We start from the raw sequence: 24,901 nt of genomic DNA on the forward strand, positions 1-24,901 counted from the left end.
GGATATATGCAACATTTAGCTATGCATTCATGTTATATAAGATAAAAATCAGGTAAAACATTGACATAGAATCAGTTTTATTAATTTCTCTTATGATGGCCTTATGACATTTTTTAAAGATTTATTTTTTATGCAGCATTCTGCTTGCATGTGTGCCTGAGCACCAGAAGAAAGCACTGGATCTCACGATAGATGGATTATGAGTCACCGTGTGGTTGCTGGGAATTGAACTCAGGATGTTTGGAAGACTAGCCAGTCCTCTTAACCTCTGAGCCATCTCTCCAGCCCTCATGGCTCTTGTTGTTATTGGGCTGAGAATTGTGAGTCAAGTACAAGGTCATGTTCAATCTCTAGGACTGAATAAAAGAGAGACAAAGACTAGTCCTTTGTACTCTAAGGAAAGGTATGTTCACTTCCTAGATATATCATAAAGCAAACAAATAAAAAATTAAACAGTACAATAAAACAGGAGCTATAAAAACAAGTCAACATACTCTCACTGCTCAGGAGATACAACAGTTAAAGAAACAGGCATTTGTGTTCCCACTGTGTTGTGGGTAAACCTTCAGAGAACTGGCAGCTCGAGTGCCTTCAGAGGTTTCTATAACTGAATGCAGAGGTATCTCTCTCATTCTGTCGTCATACATCATCATCTCCAGTGCCTGGTTTAATGCTCTCACGTTTTGTCTTCTTACAGAGATCCTTATCTTTCATTTCCAAATCTTGGCCTCATTTCTAAGTAGGGTCACATTCTGAAGCTCTGCGGGTGAAGACTTCGACAAATGAACATGAAGGACTTTCTAATTTACATTTATACATGTCCAAGTTGAAAATGAATGCACTTTATAAATGTTTTAATTATTGGGGCTTGAGAGAGGGATTAGCACTTACGAGTACTTGCAGAGGAACTGGGCTTGGTTCCCAGAACCCACATGGCTGCTCAGACCTGTCTGAAACTCCAGCTGCAGGGGTACCAACACCTTCCTGTGACTTCTGTGGCACCAGGAACTCCCGTGACACACATGCGCAAACTCAGAAAAGTACTATCCACATATTTTTTAATTAAACTGATTTTAATTTGATACACAAGCCCGAGTTTCTATATAAATACCCCGTCTCGGCAGCCTGACAATGTGACCCTTTCTCACGCTTGCTATTTCATAGATACCTACCACCCATTAGTGCTTCTGTAAAAGTAACAGCCACTCAGAGCTCTGAGTTTATCAGGTAAAGTGGACGCCAATCATTAATCCCGCTTTATACAGATAGCAAGAGCACGCAGATGCTCTGGAGTTAAGCTAAGCTGCTTGGCTTTGCCGCGGAACTAAGCATCATTTTATTGCAAACAGAATGCTCTGAGGAGCAGATTTGAAAATAAATACCTATAAGAACTTGAATATTCTGTGGCTTTTCCCCACAAAGTTCTGAACCAAACTGGACAACTATCTTTTCTTAGACATTAGAGTTGGCTGCACAATCTCATTTTGTGTGTTCGTTTTTCAGAATGATTTATGACGTTTCACATAAAAACCATTTAGGAATACCTTAAAACATGATTAAATATGATTCTATCATTCATTTATCCTTATATTTTAGCAAGATAAATTCAGAGTTATTAGAAGGTTAATGACAGAGACTCGTGGTAATTTCTGAGAAATTTCTCATGTAAATGCTTTGGTTCACACATTCTGCAGTTAAATTCTGTAATTTAAGAAAAATGTGTAAAATATGGAATATTCTGCATGCTTGTTGTCTCTTGGAATCGCCAGGTTGGTATCAAAAGGGAGAGGAGAGTTGATCATGGGTTAGTATTCTACAACACTTAGGGGATTTTCAATAAACCTTGGATTTTTTTCACTTATTCTTACTTCTTTAGTTAACATTTACGGCAGATTCAAACAGAGAAAAACCTGTAAGTCCCACAGATTTTTAAAGAATTTACTGCAATGATTATTACTGTGTTTCTCTCCTCTCACAATATTTAGTTTTACAATCAAGTTAGATTTATTAACTCCTGGTATTTAAACTTGTGACCTCTGTAAGAACAATTGCTCTTAACTACTGAGCCATCTTTACAATCTCAATTCACTGTTTTTTATGCTTTCTTATGACTTTCCAGGAATAAATGAGTTTCTAATAAAAGTTATTTAAATATTTAATAAACAAAGCTTTTAGATTTGAAGTATTACCTCTTTAGTGTCCAGTATATAATAAACACAAATAATTCCTTTCTAAAAACAATTAATTACATGGATTCATGTATGGTGTCACAGTCCAGGTGAGCTCACAACAGATTCTGGTTAACAATGTTTCCTGGAAAATAACTACATTCTTAAAACAGCAGTTGAATAAAATAAACCTACCTTGTGAGGACATACTCAATGCTCACCTTGAACATCAACTTTAAAAGACTTGAAACAGATTAACAGACTCTGTCATATATTAAAATCATGTCCCTTTTGTTGAAAATAGATTTTTTTTTCCTATACGGTATATTCTGATTACAGTTTCCCTCTCCAATTCCTCCCAGGTCTTCCTTACTTCCTTACCCACTCAAATTGACACCCTTTCCCTCTCATTCTCAGTAGAATATAGACACCTAAAAATAATGATAATAAAATAAAAACAAACTAGAAAAACAAAACAAACAAAAAAGAGCAAAAGGAAAAGCACAAGAAACATGCAGACACATTTGCACATATAATAAGAAAAAAAAACATGGAAACAAAATAAGAACCACAATATAAAAACAAAATTGTGAGACAAACAAACAAATGAAACAAAACCTCCAAAAGAATCATCAGGTTTATTTTACGTTGGCCGTCTATGGCTTAGGCATGGAGCTTGTCCTTAGGTGTTGTTTGTATATCCAGTGACACTCTGTCGGAGAAACTAATTTTTTTCTTTGTTAATGGTTACCATACAAAATTTTAGCTTATTGAATGTTAAAATCCACCTTCACATTGTAATCAATGCTGAGACTAACAAGAACAAAAAGCGTGAAATTACAAATTTTTGAAAAATGTTAGATTCTATCGGATAATTTTTTTTAATTTTTCATCAATTACACTTTATTCATTCTGCATCCCCCCATAAGCCCCTCCCTCTTCCCCTCCCAATCCCACCCACCCTCCTCCCTCTGCTTGCATGCCACTCCCCAAGTCCACTGATAGGGGAGGTTCTCCTCTCCTTTCTGATCTTAGTCCGTCAGTTCACATCAAAAGTGGCTGCATTGTCCTCTACTGTGGCCTGGTAAGGCTGCTCCCCCCCAGGGGGAGGGGATCAAAGAGCATAGCTGGTTACAGCTGCAAATTTAGTTTTAACTCATTAACTAATACTTTGCATTAGTGTAAGCTCAGCGGTTCCCAATAAAAACTAATGTAGTGGCAAGAATTGTGCTCAGGTAAAAGAATGGCAGACATCACTTTGCAACAGCTTTTCTGTGAAGAAGGAGCAGCAGTCTCTGTTCCTAAAGGACGAGCTGACTCTTCAGCAAGGGCACTCAGAGAGTGATGTATGAGACTCATTTTCATTCTAAAGTATCAAAAATACTTTATTTGTTTAGTCTATGAGTCCAATAGTATAATCATAATATAGAGATCTACCACCATAAAATAAAAAGAGTAAAGCAAAACAACAAAGGAAATATTTCACTGGTTTATAATTTCCATCATTTTAGCTACAAGATAGGTGTATTTAATATGTACTGCTCTTCCCTTCTCAGCCTTTTAGGTTACAATTCAAGCACCATGTTGGCCTTCATGCATTACTGAAAACAATAGTACAGAAATATTTACATGAAATGGAAGAGGGAAATCACCAATAGGATTTTCCAATTTTCCATGTACCTAATTTATTTGTGTAATCAGCTTTTCTTTCTAGTTTCTGTACATCAGTAAAGAGAAGGAGAAATTGATTTAGGAAGAGTAGTAACAAGAAGAGAAAACATTTCATGGGAAATGTTTATGAGGAAAAAAGACAAAAAAATGGGTTTTTACTTAAAAACTATACTTTTGAATTTTAGGTTATACTAAATTACATTAGTTTTGACAGATAGAAACTAAAGCAATATGTTTACAATATTTCATTTCTGCATTGCTTGCTCTGAGTTCTCCTGAGCCCTCCTTGTTTCCCAGCTCACTCCCTTGGTCAGGACTATCAAAGCAATTACTTCGCTTCTGCACCTCGGGTGAACAGTATAGATCTTTCCAGGCGCTAGAGAAAATCTAACAGAACAAGAAGACAATTATATTCTACTCAGCTTGCGCCTCCCAGAAAATAGATTTTCTTGCACACTTTAAGCAGGGGAAAAAGAGAATGAAGGACTCATAGCAGCCTCAAATCCCTAGTGGCAAGACACAGGGGACATATTACATGAGAAGAGCGTCCAGCTTGGGTGGTAGGCTTGCTGGAAACTGCAGGCCTGTCGGGTGCGGGTGAAAGAATAAAACAAAGCAACACACTTGGCAAATTGGAGAGGCTAGTTTGTTTCCAATTTAAATTATGACAAGCTGGAAACATGATTTACACATTTTACTTTGTATGTGATATGCTGTCAAAAGGTCAGCCTGGGGCAGTGATATTGCTGCTGTGTTGGTTGACCAGTGCTCCTCCTGAGGCAGCATAGGGTAGCAGCTCGAGCAGGAGCAGAGGCAGACGCCATGGAATCAAGCTGCTTGCATAGGTTCCTTTCCTAAACCTGGACCATCTGCCCCGGAGAGGATCTCTGCATAGAGGAGTAGACACCACATTAATCATTAACCAAGAAATGTTCACAGGCCAATCTAATGGAGGCAATTTTTTAATTGAGGTTAATTTTTCTCCCAAATGACTCCAGTTTATTAAACTAACCAGCACAGACTCTACTCGGCATTACGCATACTTCGCGATTTCAATAGTTTCCTCAAATCAAAGCACAGGTCTAAGCCTCATTAATTCTCATAGTTACAACCTTTGCTCCATAAGCCTGTCAGTTTCTGGACCCTTCCCTTAGCAACCTGTCCTTGAAGCACACAGATCTGCACTACAGTTTAACTGATGGGAGTGTTAGAAATCTGGTGTCAGGTCATAGGTCTGCTCGTACAATGATCAGCTCTGTGAGTTCTGCCTTCTGTGGGTGGCCCTTACTTTAGGAGGGTATGAAAATTACCTGAGATTAATTAAAAACTGATGCTATTTAAGTAATGTTGTACACCTATCTACCTTGACATTTCAAGTGAGCACAGAACAGTCATTCCACCATCATAACACCCGAGATGTCAGCAAATAGTTGTCCCCACTTAGCAGTCTAAAACATACTGTTCAGCAGCATTTCTGCCCAACAGCTAACAAATGGCCAGGTAGGAACTCAAGTTCAGAGCTTCTAACCACAAATCCCATGAGCTATTACTGTCAGTCTTACAAAAATCTCTTCTCCCCCCAAATACAAAAAAAACTGTTGGTACACTTTTTTAAAATACAATATACCCTGTGTTGATAAAAGCGTTCATCACTGGAGGCGGTGATATTGGCCTGTTCTCCTGAGCAATGGTGCCGTGGGAGAAGAGAGCAGAAACAAGCACACTGTAAACCTTGTGACTATAAATGCCTATCACCAAGCTCAACAAAACAGCATCTTCATGATGAAAGGTGCCAAACGAATGGGAGAAATGCACAAAGATGAGCCATTAAAACGGGCATGTTAAGTCCTGCCCTGAGAAGCAGTTCACTGCCCAACACACACTATTTTAGTTTTGCAATATTTTAGTAGCACTAAGCTTTAATTTGAAATGGATTATTAATTTAGATTAAGTAGGTACTGAATACCTAATGAATAGTTAAAACATTTCCCATGGGATCAGAATAAGGACGACTCCTAATAAAGTTTAATGATTATTTCTGGGACTATTTAGAGCCCGAGCAAATGGTTCTCCATAAGTATTTCAGAGCTCTCATGGCATTCATGAGGATGGCCGTTGTCTGAGGGGCGCTCCTGCTGCCTGAGAGTGGCACCTGCGCAGCCATGTGGCTGGTAAGCAGAATCTAGTTGGGAAACAATGCTCCGTGTTCTTACTAATGCGGCTTCCACTTGGCTCGTTCACCGGAGATTAACCATTTAAACAGCACACAGCTCCCAACATGAAGTTCCTCTAGACCTACTATTCTGTACGATTGATTTTTGCAGCTGTACAGAAGACATCAGATATAAGCTCTTGAAACATGCACCAAAATGGAAACTGGCTGCTTTAGGACCTGATTCATAATAACACCATCATAACCATTACTACCAGTAGACACAAATTTGGCTTCTTACCTATTATTCAGATGACATTGTACCTACTGATATAATAAGGTTAAAATGAAGAAAATTGCAATTACTTTTGTTCTTTTAACTATTTTCTTGGAGTGAGACCATGCTTTTCTCATTTGACTTATTATTTTCACCACATTTCTCTTAGATACATAGTGAACACTTGATTTTTTTTCCCGTATAGTAGATCTCTGATATTAGAAAGAAAAGATCACCAGTTGAAAATTCTACCTGTGATCATGATTACGGGTCTAACAGTTGATAGTCCCCATCAATAATTTGATATGTATGTTGTCAATATTTAACAGTGACATTAAAAGCCATTTCTGCCTCCCTTAAAAAGTTACAAAGATTCAGTGAGGCAGTGCATGTAAACACTTGAAAAGTGTCAGCATTAAAGATAATGCAGATGATGAGGTGATTATTACGATTAAGAAAAAGAAACATGAAAGAAAACATTACTGATCAGATGCCATGCATGTTGGTTATCAGACCATTAAGTCAATTGGTTCTTAGAACTTCAAGAAAAAGAGAAACCTATGGAATGCAGTGTGACTATAGAAATTATTGTAAAAAATACTTGTAACTTTTGGAAGGCTCTAAACCAGTGGTTCTCAACTCAGGGGTTGCTATCCCTTCAGGGATCAAGTAACCTTCTTATGAGAGGATTACCTAAGACCATAATAAAACACAGATGTTTGCATTATGATTCATAGCAATAGCAAAGTTACTGTTATGAAGTAGCAACAAAAATAATTTTATAGTTTGAGGTCAACATGAAAAATTGTATTAAAGGGTCACAGCATTAGGAAGATTGAGAACCACTTCTTTGTACAGCATTACCAAATAGACAAGAAAATTGACCTTCCCAGATGCAATTATAAAGCCACAGAAATACTATGGTAATGGATAGAATGCCTTTAAAGATGACATAGGTTTGGCATTTTCAAACATATCTGCAAGATTCTTTCAAAAGCAAAAAAATAAGCATGTCTTCGGTATTCTGTTCAATATCAAAATTCATACATTTGGCTACACTGGATAACATAAAAATCTAACTAAGAAAAACATAAGGAAAGGTTTCCAATATTTGCTAAATTTGCTAACAAATATAAAGAAATTAAATGCACTAGCTGTACAACTTAAATTGTAATGTTGTGTTTTTAAAACTCCCATTAAATTTGCATCAATATTGGGGTAAGCAAACAACATTATTCTGATTTGAAGGAAAGATACAATTATTTAAAACTGGAAACTATATAACAAAAACAACAAATACTGGACTAAAATTGTTGAAACCATAGACACTGTACTGTCCAAATCATTGCATGTATGCAGGTGATATATATGAAAACCATAGCATGAAGGAGGGGGAAATGGAAGTAACTGAAGAAGTTTCATGACCTTATAAAGCTATACATAATATTAAGAAGATTGGCTAAAGCATAACATGCATTGTAATTCCTAGAACAGCCACTAAGAAAACAACTAAAGACATCCAGATAAAATTAATTAACAGGTATACTAAGATATCGTCATGCAATCTTTTTAGTTTTTTTTTTTTTTCCCTAACTATGACAAAATGCAACTTGGAGGGGAAAGGAGATATTTGGCTTACAATTCCAGGGCAGAGTCCATCACTGAGAGAACTCAGGGCAAGAAATCAAGGCAGGAACCTGAACCATAGAGGAATGCTGACCCAGCCGGCACGGTCATTCAGACTCACGCTTACATAGAAACAATGACACAGAAGAGATTTTAAAGTGTGTGTGTGTGTGTGTGCGTGCGTGCGTGCGTGTGTGTGTGTGTGTGTGTGTTTCTCAGTGCCTGAATACACTGCTCAACTTTTCTATAAATATATGCTTGTCTCAAAACTGATGTTTTGTGAAAGCGGTCCAAAGAAGAATTTATGTTCCACATTCGTTAATAAACTTAGATGGAGCACAGTACGCAGTTAACAGTTTATTGTCAGACAAAGAGAAGCCAAATGTTTCTAAGGCTCTCTCAACATCACATTCCAAAAAAAAAAAAAAAAAAGGATCTAGTGTGTTGTGAGCATATTTACAAAAAAGAGGTGAAAAGGACATACTTTTTTTCTTTTTAAATACTGTTTATTGATTCTTTATGAATTTCACATCATGCACCCCAGGCCCAGTAATCTCCCAGTCCTTTCATATTTACTCTCTGTTCTTGCAGCCTCCCTTCCCCAAACAAACAAAACAAAAATTTAAGAAGAAGGAGGAGGAAGAGGAGAAGAAAAAGAAGAAGAAGAAGAAAAATCATCTCAGGGTGAAAGCTGAGGTATGTCGTGATATGTCACACAGTACACACTTTTGCCCAAACAGCTTTGCTTGTCTGGTTCAAGGCCTCTGGCTTCTGACACACTGTCAAGACCAGATCCGCTCATATATCCTGTTGTTGTCTTGTGTAATGGAGATCCTGCAGCTTTGGATCTGCAGAAACTGCCCCTTCACACACCCAAGCAGGTCATAGAAAGGGTGGATATTGGGGTGGGCCTATTCAAAGCCCTGAATACTGGTAGTAGCTGAGGTGGTCAGCTCACCAGCTCTCTGGCACCCAAGCCAACTGGAACATTTATCCTGCTTCACTCAGGACAGAGATGGTGTCAACTCGCCTGAGTGCTGCGGCCGCAGCACTGTGCTCAACCACTTTAGAGCAGTCCTTGGACATCAAATGTCCCCTGGCAGCAGCGCAGACCACCGATGTCCACATGGCCTTTGGTGGTAACATGGGACAGAGACACCAACACAGGCCCCTGCTGCAGCAGGACCACAGGCCCAGACATGGCCCTCAGTGGCAGCATGGGCCTGGAAATTCCCATGGCCTCAGGTGGCAGGGCAGGCTACTCACACCAGGATATTCTCCACTGTTGAAAGGACACACTGTTAATCTCATCACTCATAATCTTGACGCAGGCAGATGTCTGTGAGTTCAAGGCGAGCCAGGGCTACTTATTGAGACCCTATATTAAGGAGAAGGAGGAGAAAGAGGATGCAGAGGAAGAGGAGTGAAAGGTGGAGGAGGGGACATGAGGGTGTGGCAAACATAAACAACAACAAAGGCAGACTTTTAGAAACCAATGTAGCTGGAGAGACGAAGGTTGTATGCAGAATTGGCAGTCTGCATTAATTGCAGGAGGTCATACACACTGATTTCCGTAAAGTCACTGCACTTGGGTTAGGTCATTTAGGTAGACCTGAAATCCACTGTGAAATATGCAAAATGTCCTCAGATTGCTGCAGGTGAGGTTCCGCAATTGGTGAGCTAACTCCCAGGCTGCAGATGCTGTGGCTCAAATCCTCCATACAGTCTGCTTCATGTTCCCTGTCATGCTAGTAATCAGACTCTGCCAGAAAACCGCTCTTTTATTTACTGTTTAACTTCTATGCACAAAGTGCAATGCTGTGTTTTATAGTCACATGCTCACATAACTGCTGCCAGGTTTTTTTTTTTTTTTTTTCAATTTTACTGAGAAGGCAGACTCATGAAGACAGTGTGACTCAGAAAGACCACATAGTCTGAGGGACAGCTGCTCTGTCAAGCTTTCTGTGTCATACAGCAGCAGCAATCTGAAGGACACACACCAGTCCCCAAAATGGTGGCTCAGTAGACTGAGAAGCCTGAGTCTGAGATTGGCCTCTCACACTGTATCAACAGAGCCTCTTAAATCATGATCTGTGGTTAGGAAAATGGAAAACAAATTCCCTGGAGGAGAGACAATCCCGATAACTAGAGAAAACTACAAAATGCATCCTATGTATGTAGATAAGTTTTCTCAAAACCCCTGTACTGATAAATATATATATATATATATATATATATATATATATATATATCCAGTAAGAAAACTGACTTCTTACAAAAGAGTCATGGAAATACTTTCCTAAACTCTACCTCCTAGCCTGATGTCACTTCAGAATTCCAGAATCTCCTCTTTGAATCATTTTTTCTAGATGTTTTCATCAGAATATTTCCAAGTTACAATGCATAAGAAAGTGTGCTTATTCTAAAAACTGACATGTAATAATTCCAGATTAGACTGCAGAACGCTCACCCTACTGTCCTCAAAGCTCTATCTCTGGAGCCCAGAGCCACCATGTACACAACAGTGTCCTGAGCTGCTATTCCTGAGGAATCCCAACCTCCACTGGGCAACTAGACTTCACTGACTGCCCCAGGCTATGGTAGAGAAGCCCAGCAACTCCAACCTCAGTCATAGAACTTCTGGCACTTTCTGGACACAAGCTACTACAAGCCTGAGCCACCCAGGCAAATTCCAGGTTCACGTGAACTTCAAGAGATAATAATGAAATGCTTATTGTTTTCAGCCACTTAGCTGTGGGACAATACAACAGTGGTGGAAGCCAAGGCTGATGCTTACTGCTAGAACAAGTATTTACCCTCCATTCTTCCCAGCCCTCCAATGTCTCAACAAGCCATACATTACAGGAACCTTTGGTGACTAGATACATTAAACAAAAGTGATCAAAAGTTGGGGTTAGTAAGATAGTTCAATTGATAAAGTGTTTGTACTGCAAGCACGAAGACCTAAATGCACATAAAAAGCCAGATGTGGTGGTGCTCATTTCTAATTCGAGCACTAGGGAGATGGACACAGGAAGATATCTGACCAATCTAGGGTAGACTTATCAGCCAGACCAGGTCCAAATAGAAATTTTATCTCAACAAACAGGATGAAGAGCACAGAGCTCCTGAGGAATAATACTAGTGGTTACCCAATAACCTCTACATATACCTCCATACACACATCCACATGTCCACAAGGACATACACACACACACACACACACACACACACACACACACACAAATACAATGATAAGTGAACTTCTTTGTTTTCTTTTATACCACACCTACAATAGGCCTAACTTTATTCTCTCTTCGAAGTAAAATCTTTTGACTCCTTAATCTCAGATTTCAGTCCTCCACCAGGTATATTCCAGTTCTGTCTGTCAACCCTCAATCCACAGAGGGCTTTTCCCAGATCTGCCCCTTCACAGTCACCAATTTAGTGATTGTACTCTTTTCATGACAGGATCATTATTTTCTGAACACATGAGAAAAGAATGTGACAGCATTGGTTTATTTTAGTGTCTGTCTGTACGGATGCTCAGCACCTCCTAACAGGGACAGAGCTTTACAGAGCAGATGCAGAGGATACCTGCAGACTTTGCTCTTAGGCCTTGCTCTCCGCTTACGCTGATTCTGCTTCGTGTTAAAATGGACAGTCTCCTCAGAAGTGTCAAACACACAAGAAACCCTACAGAATCAACCAACCTGGGACCATGGGAGCTCACAGAGGCTGAACAGCCAACCAGAGAGCCTGAATGGAACTGACCAGAGAACGCACACATGTTACAATTGTGCAGTTCTTGTAGTACTCCTAACAGTGGGAGCAGGATCTGTCTCTGACTCTGTTTCCTGCCTTTAGGAAGCTTTACCCCTACTAGATTGCCTTATATAGCCTTAACAGAAGAGGAGGTTCTTAGTCTTACTGCAATTTGATATGCTGTGGCTTGCTGATATCCTTCAAGGCCAGCTCCTTTCTGAAGAGAAAAGGAGGAAGGGATGGGGGAGGGAAGGGGATAGGGTAGGTGGGAGAGGGACTGGGACTAGAGGAGGGAGGGAAAGCTGTGGTTCTAATAAAATTTTTTTAAAAAGATTCACAAATGATAAAGAAATTATGGTATTTATCTTTCTGGGTTAAGGATACTGCACTCCAAATGATTATTTCCATTTTAATCCCTGTACCTGTAAATTTCATCATTTTATTTTGGTTAACAGCTGAGTGACACCTGATTGTATACACAAACCACATTTTCTTTGTCCATTCATCATTTAACAGACATCTTGGTTGCTTCCAGTTTCTGGATTTTATTAGTAGACTAGCAATAAACATCACACACACACACACACACACACACACACACAAATGTGTAGTCTCCTTATGATTGGATTGAATGGCCTTTTTAACAACCTGAGCAACAGCTGGGTTGCAGAGCAGCAGAGAGCATTCCTATGAACGGTGGGAACAGACAAGCTACACCAGCATTCTGAAGCCAGCAGTGAACTAGACTAATCCGAATTGAGTAAGGGAAATTAGATTTATCCTTCAATCTCACATGCCTAGCAATACTCTTTTTGCCTAAGACAGTGAAGTTTGGGGACAACATGCCCAATTAGCTGGTATAGTTCAGAGCAGGGACAGTTAGCATAATACAAATATAGGCAGGTGCCTACCAGCACTCGGGAGGCAGAAGCAGGTGAGTCTCTTTGAGTTTGAGTCGAGCCTGGTCTACAAAGGGAGTCTCAGGACAGCCAGGTCTGTTACAGAGAGAAACCCTGTCTCAAAAAACCAAAAGGAGGCAGGGAGGGAGGGAAGGAAGGAAGGAAGGAAGGAAGGAAGGAAGGAAGGAAGGAAGGAAGGAAGGAAGGAGAGATATAAAAGAAAATAAAGAAACATACTTTGGAGGATGACTTGAGCCCAGGGATTTTACACCAGTAAGTCCTCTTAACACACACACACGTACACACACACACACAAACACACACTAAAATGGAAAATAGTTTATCTTTATAGGTCAGGTAAGAAAAAAACAAAAACACAATCCTTGGGCAAACCCCAAATCAGTTGCATTTCCACTGACAATAACTTCTGGTTGGCAGCAGTCCTGACCCTTTTCATTACTTTATTTTCAATATGATTTTAAAAGTCTGCTTCCATCTTCATAATGCAGGTCCCTAAACTCCTCATTAATCTTCCTGAATTACACCCATTCATCTTCACAGCAGAAAAGCCCCATTTGGCTAAAAGTAATTGGGTTTGCATATATTATTTATGTGTATTCTGATCAGCTAAGCTCTCAGGATCTAAACTGTAAGTTAACACTTCTTTCTGTCAATGAGCCCTCAGCTCAGTGAAGAGGGAAGTGCAGAGGGTGAGTGTGGTCAGTGCCTAAGCGCTGGTTCTCCTGTCTGAGTGCATGACAGAAGTACAAGCTCTCTCAGTTGTTGCTCTCTCCTTTCTTAGGGAGGCTGTACAGGGTGGAAAGGAGGAACCGGAAATGCTCTCCAGAGGGCTTTCATTTTTATTTAGGATTGGAAACCACAGGCTTGAAGATTGCATAACCAAACACAGGTCTGGTATTGGGAAAGAGTGACTTCCTGACGGTAGGAAGTCTTGAAGTTTGGGTAAATTTTGCTTTAAGCTTAAAAGAATCATGAGACTCACTCCAGTAAGGGTTTAGGAGCATGGAGGTGAGGGAACATTAAGGGTGATGGTCTGTGGGGGTGCAGAAATGTTAGAGTGCAGAGGGTTAAAACATGGGATGCAAGGACATGCAGATGCAGGATTATGGGGGTACAAGGGCATGAGATATAGGGTTGTATATATAGTTTGTCTTTATAGGTAAGCCAGGTTGTGTGCAAGAGCATAAGTATATAAAAGCAAGGGGTTAAGTGTCATGGAGACACAGGAATGGGGCTGGAGAAATGTGAGGTGCAGAACTGGAGGTTCAGGAGTGTGCTGTGCTTCCTAGGAGCATAGGAAGGCCTTTTGAAGGAGTGTTAGCTTGCTGTGAAATAGCTAGTTGATGCCAACTTTCAACTCCCTCCAGACGTTATCCAGACTCTATATGGTCACCACCTTAATGCAAAACACCATCTTGCAGAATATCATTGTTCCTTGTATCCCAGTTCTTTTTACACAAACAGTTTTCTACTCCTGATACCCATGGTTCCTTCTGCCTTGAAAAACACTGTAAGCAGAATCAGTTGCATTGAAAAGGGGAAAAAAAAGACAGGAGGAGGGGAGATGGTTGTGCAGTGGGTCTACAGTGAAAATACCTAAGCTAATATGTAAGTTCAGTGTTTAGCATTCAACTCCATCCATCCTCATCTTATGTGTGTTTTATTGCCCCTTGTTTTTGCATAGGAATCCAAATCGCATCTTCTCTTATGTCTGCATGCACACTGGACTCTCATTTTTTTTTGTGGTCTTTTGTTACAGTTATTGTTATATTATTGTGTTTGTCTCTCTGTTCCTCTCTTATCCCAACTGCCATGAAAAAATAATTGAGACTCCATTACATTTGTTTAATCATAACCTTTACAACACAAAAATTGAGCAGATATTACTGGACTCTTAACCCTCTAAGCCAGTTTGGTTTCCTCATCCCATAATACTTGCAGTTTATAGGTTTCTTGCTCTTCTCTCTGATGTTAACTGGACCTTTCCCATAGCTAAATCCCCTTGCCAAATCTTCTATATCCTCTTCTCACTCCTCCTCTAGTGTCCAGAATCGGGCAGGAAGTACAGCCCTGTCCTCTGCCCTGCTCAGCAATTGGCTGTAAGTTGCTTTATTGACATATTAGAGGACCCATTGGAGAGCAGAGTTTATACACATTAAGACTAAGACAAGAGATTCTCAGAACAAAGCTTGCAACCAGATATGGGAGATACAGAAATCAGCATTTGAATTACACAATAACCTTATGCCTACAATCTTTGTAGAAACAATTCTCCTCAGTAGCATGCTTTGAAACCTTGCTTTTCAGTTCATCCTAAGACATAAACCATTCTTTAATGGAGCACATTTTAACTAAAATGTCGCTTCCACACAGGTGTCTCATGTTTACTACCAGTTACTTGGGGAATCCCTAATATAGTACCTGAGGCAAACTGTCTCTCCTTTGTATCATGACACTTCAGGAATCCAACTTGCTAGACTAACAATCCTGTGAGAAAGGACACTTTCTTTTCTATTCTTTCTTACGTTACTAACTATTGCACCATATCTGGTACATACATCATTAGCAAATGCTACTTAAAGATATATAATAAATCTCACACAGAGAGAGAGAGTATGTGTGTGTGTTTGTGCAAGAAAGAAAGAGAGAGGGAAGAGAGAAAAGGAAGATGGAAAGGAGATGAGAGAGGAAGAAGGGAGATAGAGAAAGGACAGGGAAGGTGGGAGAGAGAGACGGAGTTGGGGAGGAGTAAGGATATGGCAAAAGAAGGAGAAAGAGGAAGGGAAATAGTGTGTGAGAAAGAGAGAGAGAAGGAGAGAGAAAGCACGCTGATAATTTGCCCTCTTCTTTTTACATTAATTTTCTATAAAGAACGGAGACTGTGGAAGCCTGTTACTTCCCCAAATACAACAGAACTACCAAGGCAGTGAACACATCTGTGTAGTCCTCCACAGCCCTCCTTAGGCCTCCTCTCTGTGACTGCATCGGGATTGACAATAAAGTCGCACTTGAACTCATGCACCTTCAACATTTTTGTATGTGACTGTATCTGAAGTGTCTTAATTTTATATTGTTTCTTTCTTGGTGAAAGAAAGAATATTTCTTAGGCATACGCATTTCACTTAATTAAGTCTATGAGGATAAAAGATTATACACATTATCAATTTCTGTCTCTTGTCTCATAACCTTCTGAAAACTGCATTTATTCATCCATTCAATAAATTTCTGGAGCTGGGGATATGATTCTAAACTGCATTCAGAAAATTAATATTATTAATCATAAAGACATTTTCTTAATATTTAGGAGTTTGTTATACTCCATTTCTTTCTGAACTTTAGAATTAAGATCCATTAGGCAATACCTAGCATAAAATTGGTAATTCTTATATGTGGATGAAATAAAAAGAGCTATATTTGCATCTGTACTGAGGAGAATAGAGCAAACCCAACTAGCAAAATAGATGTCTTAGCCAACCACATCAGAATTTGCAAAGAAAAATAAGTTTTATTACCAGTAACATAAAGCTAACATAATATCACAAACATATCCAATATTGACAGCATACAGACTTACACATTTCAGATTCTTAATTGCTGTAGAAACACTGTACTTTACAGGGTACTGCCCATAGCATGCTTTCCACCTTGTACCCAGCTCCATCCCTCTGACCTCTTACCTCAGTTACTACCCACACAAACACTGCAAGTGGCTTTATGAGTTAGTGATTCTTATGTTCCACTTATTTAATATTTATACCTGGATATAATGTATTTTGATCAAATTGTGGTGGTGGTTTGAATAAGAATGGCTCTCATAGACATACATATATTTAAATTCTTGGCCCACAGTAGGTAGTCCACTTGAATTCTGGCTGACTCGATCTAGTGTAATTCTTGTACTTGTGAATTACAATGTCATGTCTGACAAATACTGTTTCCCCACCAATATCCTCTACTGCTACCTCTTACAATCCCTGAGACTTTAGGGAAGGGTATGTGACAGAGATGTCCCATTTAGGGAGAAAAACTCCAGTGTTTTTCTCTATGTGTTTACTAATTTTGCATGTCTATATTGCCACCTGCTGTATAAGAAAGTTTCTCTGATCAGAGTTGAGATATATACTCACCTGTGAGTATAAAGGTAAGAACACATAGGGCATTTTATTAGTGTGTCCTTATAGCAGAATAATAATGCTGTTTCCTCCCCTATAGCCTAAGAAGACCTTGTCACCCACAGGTTTGGGGACGAGTTAACAGTACCAGCCATGGAGGAAACTTTAAATACAAGCAGGAAATTACTCATTACTTCATAAACTTCATGCCACTATTGTACCAGTGGACATACATTACAAGGCCACTCATTATTATATGATTAATTATAAGATTCACAGTCTGGTAGGACTGTGGATGCCTTTCTCTTCTAGTATGTGCATAATATTTTCCAGTACTATGAAAGCTAGCTGGTAAACACAAAGAAGACCTAACTCCAATTCTCTTCAAACTATTCCATAAAATAGAAACAGAAGGAACATTACCAAACTCATTCTATGAAGCCACAGTCACCGTGTTACCTAAACCTCACAAAGACCCAACAAAAATGAGAACTTCAGACCTATCTCTCTTATGAACATTGATGTAAAAATACTCAGTAAAATACTTGCAAACCAAATCCAAGAGCACATAAAAGATACCATCCACTGTGACCAAGTAGGCTTCATCCCAGGCATGCAGGGGTGTTTTAAAATACAGAAATCCACCAGTGTAATCCACCATATAAACAAACTGAAAGAGAAAAACCACATGACCATCTCCTTAGATGCCAAAAAAGAATTTGACAAAACCCAACACCCATTCACGTTTAAAGTCTTAGAGAGATCAGGGATACAAGGCACAAACCTAAACATAGTAAAGACAATCTACAGCAAGTCTATAGCCAACATCAAACTAAATGGAGAGAAACTTAAATCAATCCCATTGAAATCAGGAACAAGGCAAGGCTGTCCACTCTCTCCATATCTCTTCAATATAGTACTTGAAATCCTAGCTGGAGCAATAAGACAACTAAAGGAGATCAAGGGGATACAAATTGGAAAGGAAGAAGTCAAAGTCTCACTATTTGCAGATGATATGATAGTATACCTTAGTGCCCCCAAACATTCAACCAGAGAACTCCTTCAACTTATAAACAGTGGCTGGCTACAAAATTAAGCAAAAATATATCAGAAGCCCTCCTGTATACAAAAGACAAAAGGACTGAGCAAGAAATTAGGGAAACAACACCCTTCACAATAGCCACTAATAACGAAAAGTACCTTGGTGTGACTCTAACCAAGCAGATGAAAGACCTGTTTGAAAAAACTTCAAGTCTCTGAAGAAAGAAATTGAAAAAGATATTAGAAGATGGAAAGATCTCCCATTTTATTGTTGCTTAAACACAGAATGTACAGATACTAATACTTGCCCTGACTGTTGTCTAAAGTTATTATGCAAATGTCAGGATTTGGAGATGGGTTGGTAAGGCCACAGGAAGATTGCTAACTAGCTGTTCTCTGGGCTGTTCAAGGGGATAGAATGCACTCACCACAGGTGATGAAATTTTCAGAAGAGAGCTGCGATAAGAGGGTATAGTGGCAGTTGGATTTGAGAACACATATGTTCAGATATACAAAAAATGGAAAAATAAATGGGAGGCACAGTGAAGTCACAGCCTACTTGGAAGTGAAGAGGAGGACAATGCTATTAATGATGCTGTGGGAACACAGAAGTTCATATTGAGATCTGGACCAGCTGTGGCATCTGGTGATATTTGAAAACAGTTTTAGCAGATGTGGAGGTAGAAACCAGATTGTAAGGGATTAAGTTTTTATTGGGTGATGTGGAATCAAAAGCTGGAGACAAGCCTGGTCTCTTAGGAATCGTAAACTTGAAATGAAGGAGCTAGGGTAAAGTTCTGAAAACATCAATAACATGGGGATGTTCAGGAACGGAAAGAACATAATAGTAAATATTTTGCTTTACAACGGAGTCATGCAAGAGTTTCGGTGAGAGATGGAGTACGACTTCAGAACAAAAAGTGAATGGATGGAAAAGTGAGTCCAGATCCCGAAACCTTTACTCCAGACCAAGAAGTTTGTATCTAGCTTGGCAAGTTTACTTGGGATTGATTTTTGGCTGAGAGAATATAATCAATCATTTAGTTGTGATTTCTAAAGTTCCAGCAAGAGTCTCTCTCTCACTCTCTCACACACACACAGACATCCACAAACAGAGAGGGAGAGACCGTACGCCTTAGGGTGGAATATCTGCCATCTATTCACAAATCAATCAATTACCTACTTTTCATCTGTCATCTACCTATCTCTCTCTCTATCTACTATCTACTGCCTATAATTTATCATTTAGTTTTTTTCAATTTTTAAAATATTAACTGCTTCCCCAGATTTTGACTTCTCATTACCAAGTAAAACTTCACACAAAAACTTATATATACATATGTGTGTATGTATGTATAAGAGAGATCGAGAAAGACACAGAGTGAGGAAGAGAAGAGAGATTGAGAGAGGGAGGGAGGAAGAGAGGCAGAGAGGGAGAATACTCGTGAATATAATCAAGGAAGACCTAAAGATCCAGGTACTCCCTGAAGAAACACAGATACCCTCCTCAGGTAGCTGATAATTCCTTTAGTGGTGGTATCTTAAAAATCCGTGCCTGACATTAGCCATGAGTCATACTGTGCAGACTGCTCAGACCCTAAATAATCTTTTAGCCAATGTAGCTCATGCTTTAGATGTACAAACAGGAATTAATGCTCAACTAAAAGGAGACTTGATGGTGTTCAATCAGAGGATTGACCTCGTGCAGGAGCAAATTGATACCCTATGGCAAATCGCTCAACTTGGCTGTCAATGGAAGTATGCTGGACTTTGTGTCACTAGCATACAATATGATAATTTTTCCCGTGCTGCAAATCTGTCTAAAAAATTGTCTAGCTATATTTTAGGTAATTGGACTGAAGAATTCGATACTATGATGGAGCAGCTGAAAGTGACCATTGTTACGGCAAATTCTACCAGAGTGAACGCAGGACTAGCCACAGGATTATCATGGATTGCTGCAGCCGTGAATCATCTGAAGGAATGTGCGGGCATGGGAGCGTTAGCAGGCCTTCTGGTGTTGGTCTCCTTGGTTTGCCTGTGGTGTATATGCAAGATTAGAGTCTCACAACAGCGTAATGCAGCCATGACCATTCAGGCCTTTACAGTCTCCCCAAGCATGGTTGGCTACCATAAAAAGCTAAAATGTTAGGCTCAGGATGCAAGGCTAAGCATTGCACTCAGGGTCAGCCGCTTTTGACCCAGAGAAGAGCATGTCTGATTGCATGCGGGTTGATGCCCCAGGTCCCGCCTCTGAGAAAAAGGTATCGGATGGGTCTGATGCTCTTTGGGTGGATGACACCTAAATGAACATCAGTACAAAGTCCCAATTTATTTCTAATATCAGAGATCAAACCTCTAATCTTGCCTGATGCGTCTAAAACAAAAAGGGGGAACTGTAGAGAGCTGCGTAATGCCGCACCTTAAAGATGGAGCTGGTTTCCGCCTACCACCTTCCTGATGGTGAGTGCTCTCTGTCACAGACAACTCCATATTTGGCTAAGGCTGAGGATCTGGCTTGATTCCATGTATGTGGACCTATCTGTATTGCCCACGTGGCATGCTGGGGTTGGCTACCCAGAGGCTATTTAAGCTGTGGGCTGGCTTTCCCCAGGGTCAGAAGATTGTTCAAGGTTCCTGAATAAACTGCATTGAGAAGAACAAAAAGAAAAAAAAGAAAAAAAAGATCAGAAAGAAGGAGAGGAGGACTTCCCCTATCAGTGGACTTGGGGAGAGGCATGCATGCAGAAAGGGGGGGAGGGTGGGACCGGGAGGGGAGGAGGGAGGGGCTTATGGGGGGATACAAAAGGAATAAAGTGTAATTAATAAAAGTTAAATAAAAAATTAAAAAAAAATCCGTGCCTGAAAAGAGGATGGACATTGGAGGAGGGAGAAAACAGGGAACAGGACAGGAGCCTATCACAGAGGGCCTCTGAAAGGCTCTACCCTGCAGGGTATCTAGGCAGATGCTGAGACTCATAGCCAAACTTTGGGCAGGGAGTCTTATGAAAGAAGTGGGAGATAGTAAGACCTGGAGAGGACAGGAGCTCCACAAGGAGAGCAACAGGTCCAAAAAATTTGGGCACAGGGGTCTTTTCTGAGACTGATACTCCAGCCAAGGACCACTCATGAAGACAGTCTGGAATCCATGCACAGAGGTAGCCCATGGCAGTTCAGTGTCCAAGTGGGTTACATAGTAATGGGAACAGGGACTGTCTCTGACAGGAACTGATTAGCTTGCTCTTTGATCACTTCTGCTGAGGGGGTAGCAGCCTTACCAGGACACAGAAGAAGACAATGCGGGCACTCCTGATGAGACCTGATAGACTAGGATCAGAGGGAGGAGGACCTCCCTTATCAGTGAACTTGGGGAGGGGTGCAGGTGGGAAAGTGCCAGGGAGGGCAAGATTGGGAGGGGAAGAGGGAGGGAGCTACAGGGGGGATACAAGTTCAATAAACTGCAATTAATAAAAATAAAAATAAATTAAAAAAAAATCCCAGCCTGAGCCTCAAAGGCTGCATAGCAGTGAATATAGTTTGGAGGAATTTAAAGTACTGTTATTTGGCAGAAATTTTTTTAAAAATTCTCTGTGGACAATTTCACTGCTAACTGTATTGTGAAATTGCAATCTCAGTGTTCATAGAGATGAGTCAACATTTTACTCAACATAATGTTTTCTTCATCATGGAGACTGTGTATAACTTAAAAAAGACACCAGAAATCCCTTCCTAGCCATCTTATGATGTGGTCATGATGCCATTTAGATCATGTATTGTATCTCTGGAATAATGTCTGAACAGACATCTTTACAATAACTGAAGAAATATTCCTGGTTATAGTACAAGACCTGAACTTACAGCTAATTTTTGGCCTTTATTTCAATACCATGAAACTGACTATTGGAAGTTGATGGTGAAGTAAACTATTGCTCTAAGAGAGATCTTCAGGTTCCCTGGAAATTACCCTTTTGTCTAGTAAAGTTTATTGTTTAACTAGAGGTATAGATTAACTACAAGGAGTTATAGTTTCCTAAAGCCTTACCCTGGACAAAAACGGATGTGTGTATGATTTGTTCTTTACAAAATTATTTTGAGAATAAGTTCCTTTTGATTCCTGCTTCCCATTATCTTCAGTGGGTCTCCTTTGTGGTGTCAAAAACATTTGGCTGGTACAGCCAAAGGAGGCTGAGGAGCCATGTGTCAAAGACAGTCTCAATGTCAATCTCTTGATTGCTTTTGCAGGATGCCACTTATTAGTCCCCAGGCACATTATCAGGCACCAAAGCCATTTTGCATTTTCCTTTCCCCTGACAAACATGTGCAAGCTCTTTTTCAATAAAGACACAAAAAGAAAGCCACAGAGGTGGCTTCTGGCAAAATCTTCAAGTGCTTGGAAGTGGGAGCAGCTACCAGAACTTCAAATGGACAGCAGGACCTAAGCTGTGTTTTGGGTTTGAGAGTGGTTTGTCTCACATGTCTTGGGTGATTTGTGTTGGGATATAGATATTAGTTGTAGTCATCAGAAGGCTTTACTGGGACGGAAGGGTTGGATACTAAGCCAGAAGGCCACTTTCCAGGAAGTCCCCGTTCACTCTTAGCTAAGAAGTCTCCTTTTCTTGACCTGTATCTCTCTTCGTAGACTACTTGACTATTCTCATGAAATAGCAGCTAGCTTTCCTGTTAGAGACAAACCAAAGAGCATAAGTAAAATGACGTAAACTAGGGACCTGTACACGAATGAGAAAGAAGTCTATTTCTTTCAGCACTGTGCCTAGGAAGCTCATTGGTGTTGAAACTGATGGTAGATTTCCTTCCCATGAGTTTATGTCCTGGTAAGGGGAGAAGATGAAGTACATGGTGAGTGGAGCCCATATTCCTAAGCAAGTAAAGTCTCTCACGGAGAGATCATTAGGCAAATGATTATGGCTTGTAGGCAGGGTCTATGTATTCAGGGTACCAGTCTTTGGTTTTCCTTTGTCAGAGAAGGAGTTAATGACCAAACACATTATTATTACTGGAACTTTCCTTGCTTAGATAAGTGAAGTAAGGGGAAGAGTCTACTTGTGTTTGCGGCTTTCTAAGCTCCTATAGATTGAAGTAATCAGCATATAAGAGAAGCATCACTTAAGGAGCAGTGTCTATTCAGCTTCTACCATCATGTCTACTAAGGATCCTCTTGACACTCACTCAGCCTCTGTCTGCTGATAGTTTCTAGAGTCAGTGGCCCATGCTTTTGGTCTTCCTTTCAAGTATCATAATATGGTGTTTCTCTTGAAGGCTTGTCTAAAGAACCAAAGTTTAGAAAGCACAAAATCTTCATTGATTATGACTTTTAATAATCTGGTAGCAAAACTTTTGCTTTCCTTCTGGACATATGCATTTCCTATACTACATCCCTAATCTATGATGTGTATAGTAGTTCTGTTCCTTTCATCTAAGACAATGTATTTTGAAATAGACAAAGCAGCATGGTAAAAACAAAATTTTAATCACTCTTCCCTACAAAAGACCCTAGTAAATCAAATGCCCATGAGGATCAGGACATACACAGTTATTTTCTCATCTCAGAGAAAAATAAATAAAGGACATTCTGTATTTGTTTTCTGTTAACTTTTAAAATGAAATGCCTGCTTCTTCAGAGAATGATCAACATCTCATTCATTTTTCTTTAGCTACACAGTAATAAATTATGCTTGTTACTGCAGTGCTTATAGGACTAGTGATCTCTCTGTTTAGAAAAGTACTTAAAAGAGCTGAGAGCTCCAGAAAGACTTTGGAGAACCTAGGTAGCTATGATGAAATGGTTAATGGACATAGGATAAAAAAATACCAAAGCATTTTGTTTGTATTTGACGAGGGAGGCAAGATAAGGAAGAAGAGTGAGTAACTGAGAGAAAAGAACAGGTATCAATAAATACATGAGAATATGTGCCCTGTATTTTTACTATTATTTTCCCATATGATAATGCCTCTGACATAATCTGATTGGCCTGCTCTTTGATCACCTCCCCCTGGGGGGGAGCAGCCTTACCAGGCCATAGTAGAGGACAATGCAGCCACTTTTGATGTGAACTGACAGACTAAGATCAGAAAGGAGAGGAGAACCTCCCCTATCAGTGGACCTGGGGAGTGGCATGCATGCAGAACGGGGAGGGAGGGTGGGATTGGGAGGGGAGGAGGGAGGGGCTTATGGGGGGATGCAGAATGAATAAAGTGTAATTGATGAAAAAAAAGAAGAAAGGCAATAAAAATAAAATAAAATAATAAAAAAACTGACAAAGTTTTATTAAATCTAACAGTAAAGACGGCTTGTATGCTACTCCCTTACACAGTAGAGTCAGTGAGAAGGTGAAGAGAGGGAGTCCTATGGGATGGAATGAGGCTGTGGTATTGAAGAAGTTGGTGTCTAAAACCTAAGCAAAATTGGGAATGCACAGAAAGAAAGAAGGATGAAAGAAAATTTGCCTCAGTTTTGCCTCTCTGCAACTGGAATCACATCTTGAACCCGAGAAATACTTGATAATGCTTGGTGACTGGATAAACTAATACCATACATCTTCATGTGGCTTAAATAATAAGCCAAATCACTTTGCAGCTGTCAAACACACTAACGCTGATTCTCTACTGATGGGATTGCACACATTTCATGTTCAGTTTTTAATGTAAATTGGGGGAGGGAGTATAATTCTTTTCCAAATACATTTGTTTGTTTGGAGAACCTGCTCTCCTGTCATATAGTGCAGAAGTAATTAGGTAAAAAGAACATAGTTGTGCAACTTTGGTGAGAGATCAGCTGTACGTTTCTTTTATTTTAAGAACATAAGCTGTATCCTTTTCATTTTTTTTTCCATGAAATACATGTAAAATAATGCCGTTTTAGCAGCCTTGTGCTGATTAGTTCTGAAGAGACTGAAATTTTTAGGTTATGGTATGTTACTTCTGCTCTTGTACTAGCTATGAGCAGGCATGGAAAAACAATTTTGTGTTGTTGATGCTGTTATATAATGAAAAAATAATTATTGGGTTTCCATAATTCTCCAGTATGGATACTAGAATCACAGCTTCATTCTTTGTATGAGTGGTTCTTCATAGTCTCATATGTATTCTTATATCCACTCACCTTTCCTCATTTAGAAAAATAAAGGAGTAAGCATAATTATAATGAGCAG

The sequence above is a fragment of the Meriones unguiculatus genome, chromosome 1, assembly GCF_030254825.1.
Source record: "Meriones unguiculatus strain TT.TT164.6M chromosome 1, Bangor_MerUng_6.1, whole genome shotgun sequence".
Taxonomy (NCBI): domain Eukaryota; kingdom Metazoa; phylum Chordata; class Mammalia; order Rodentia; family Muridae; genus Meriones; species Meriones unguiculatus.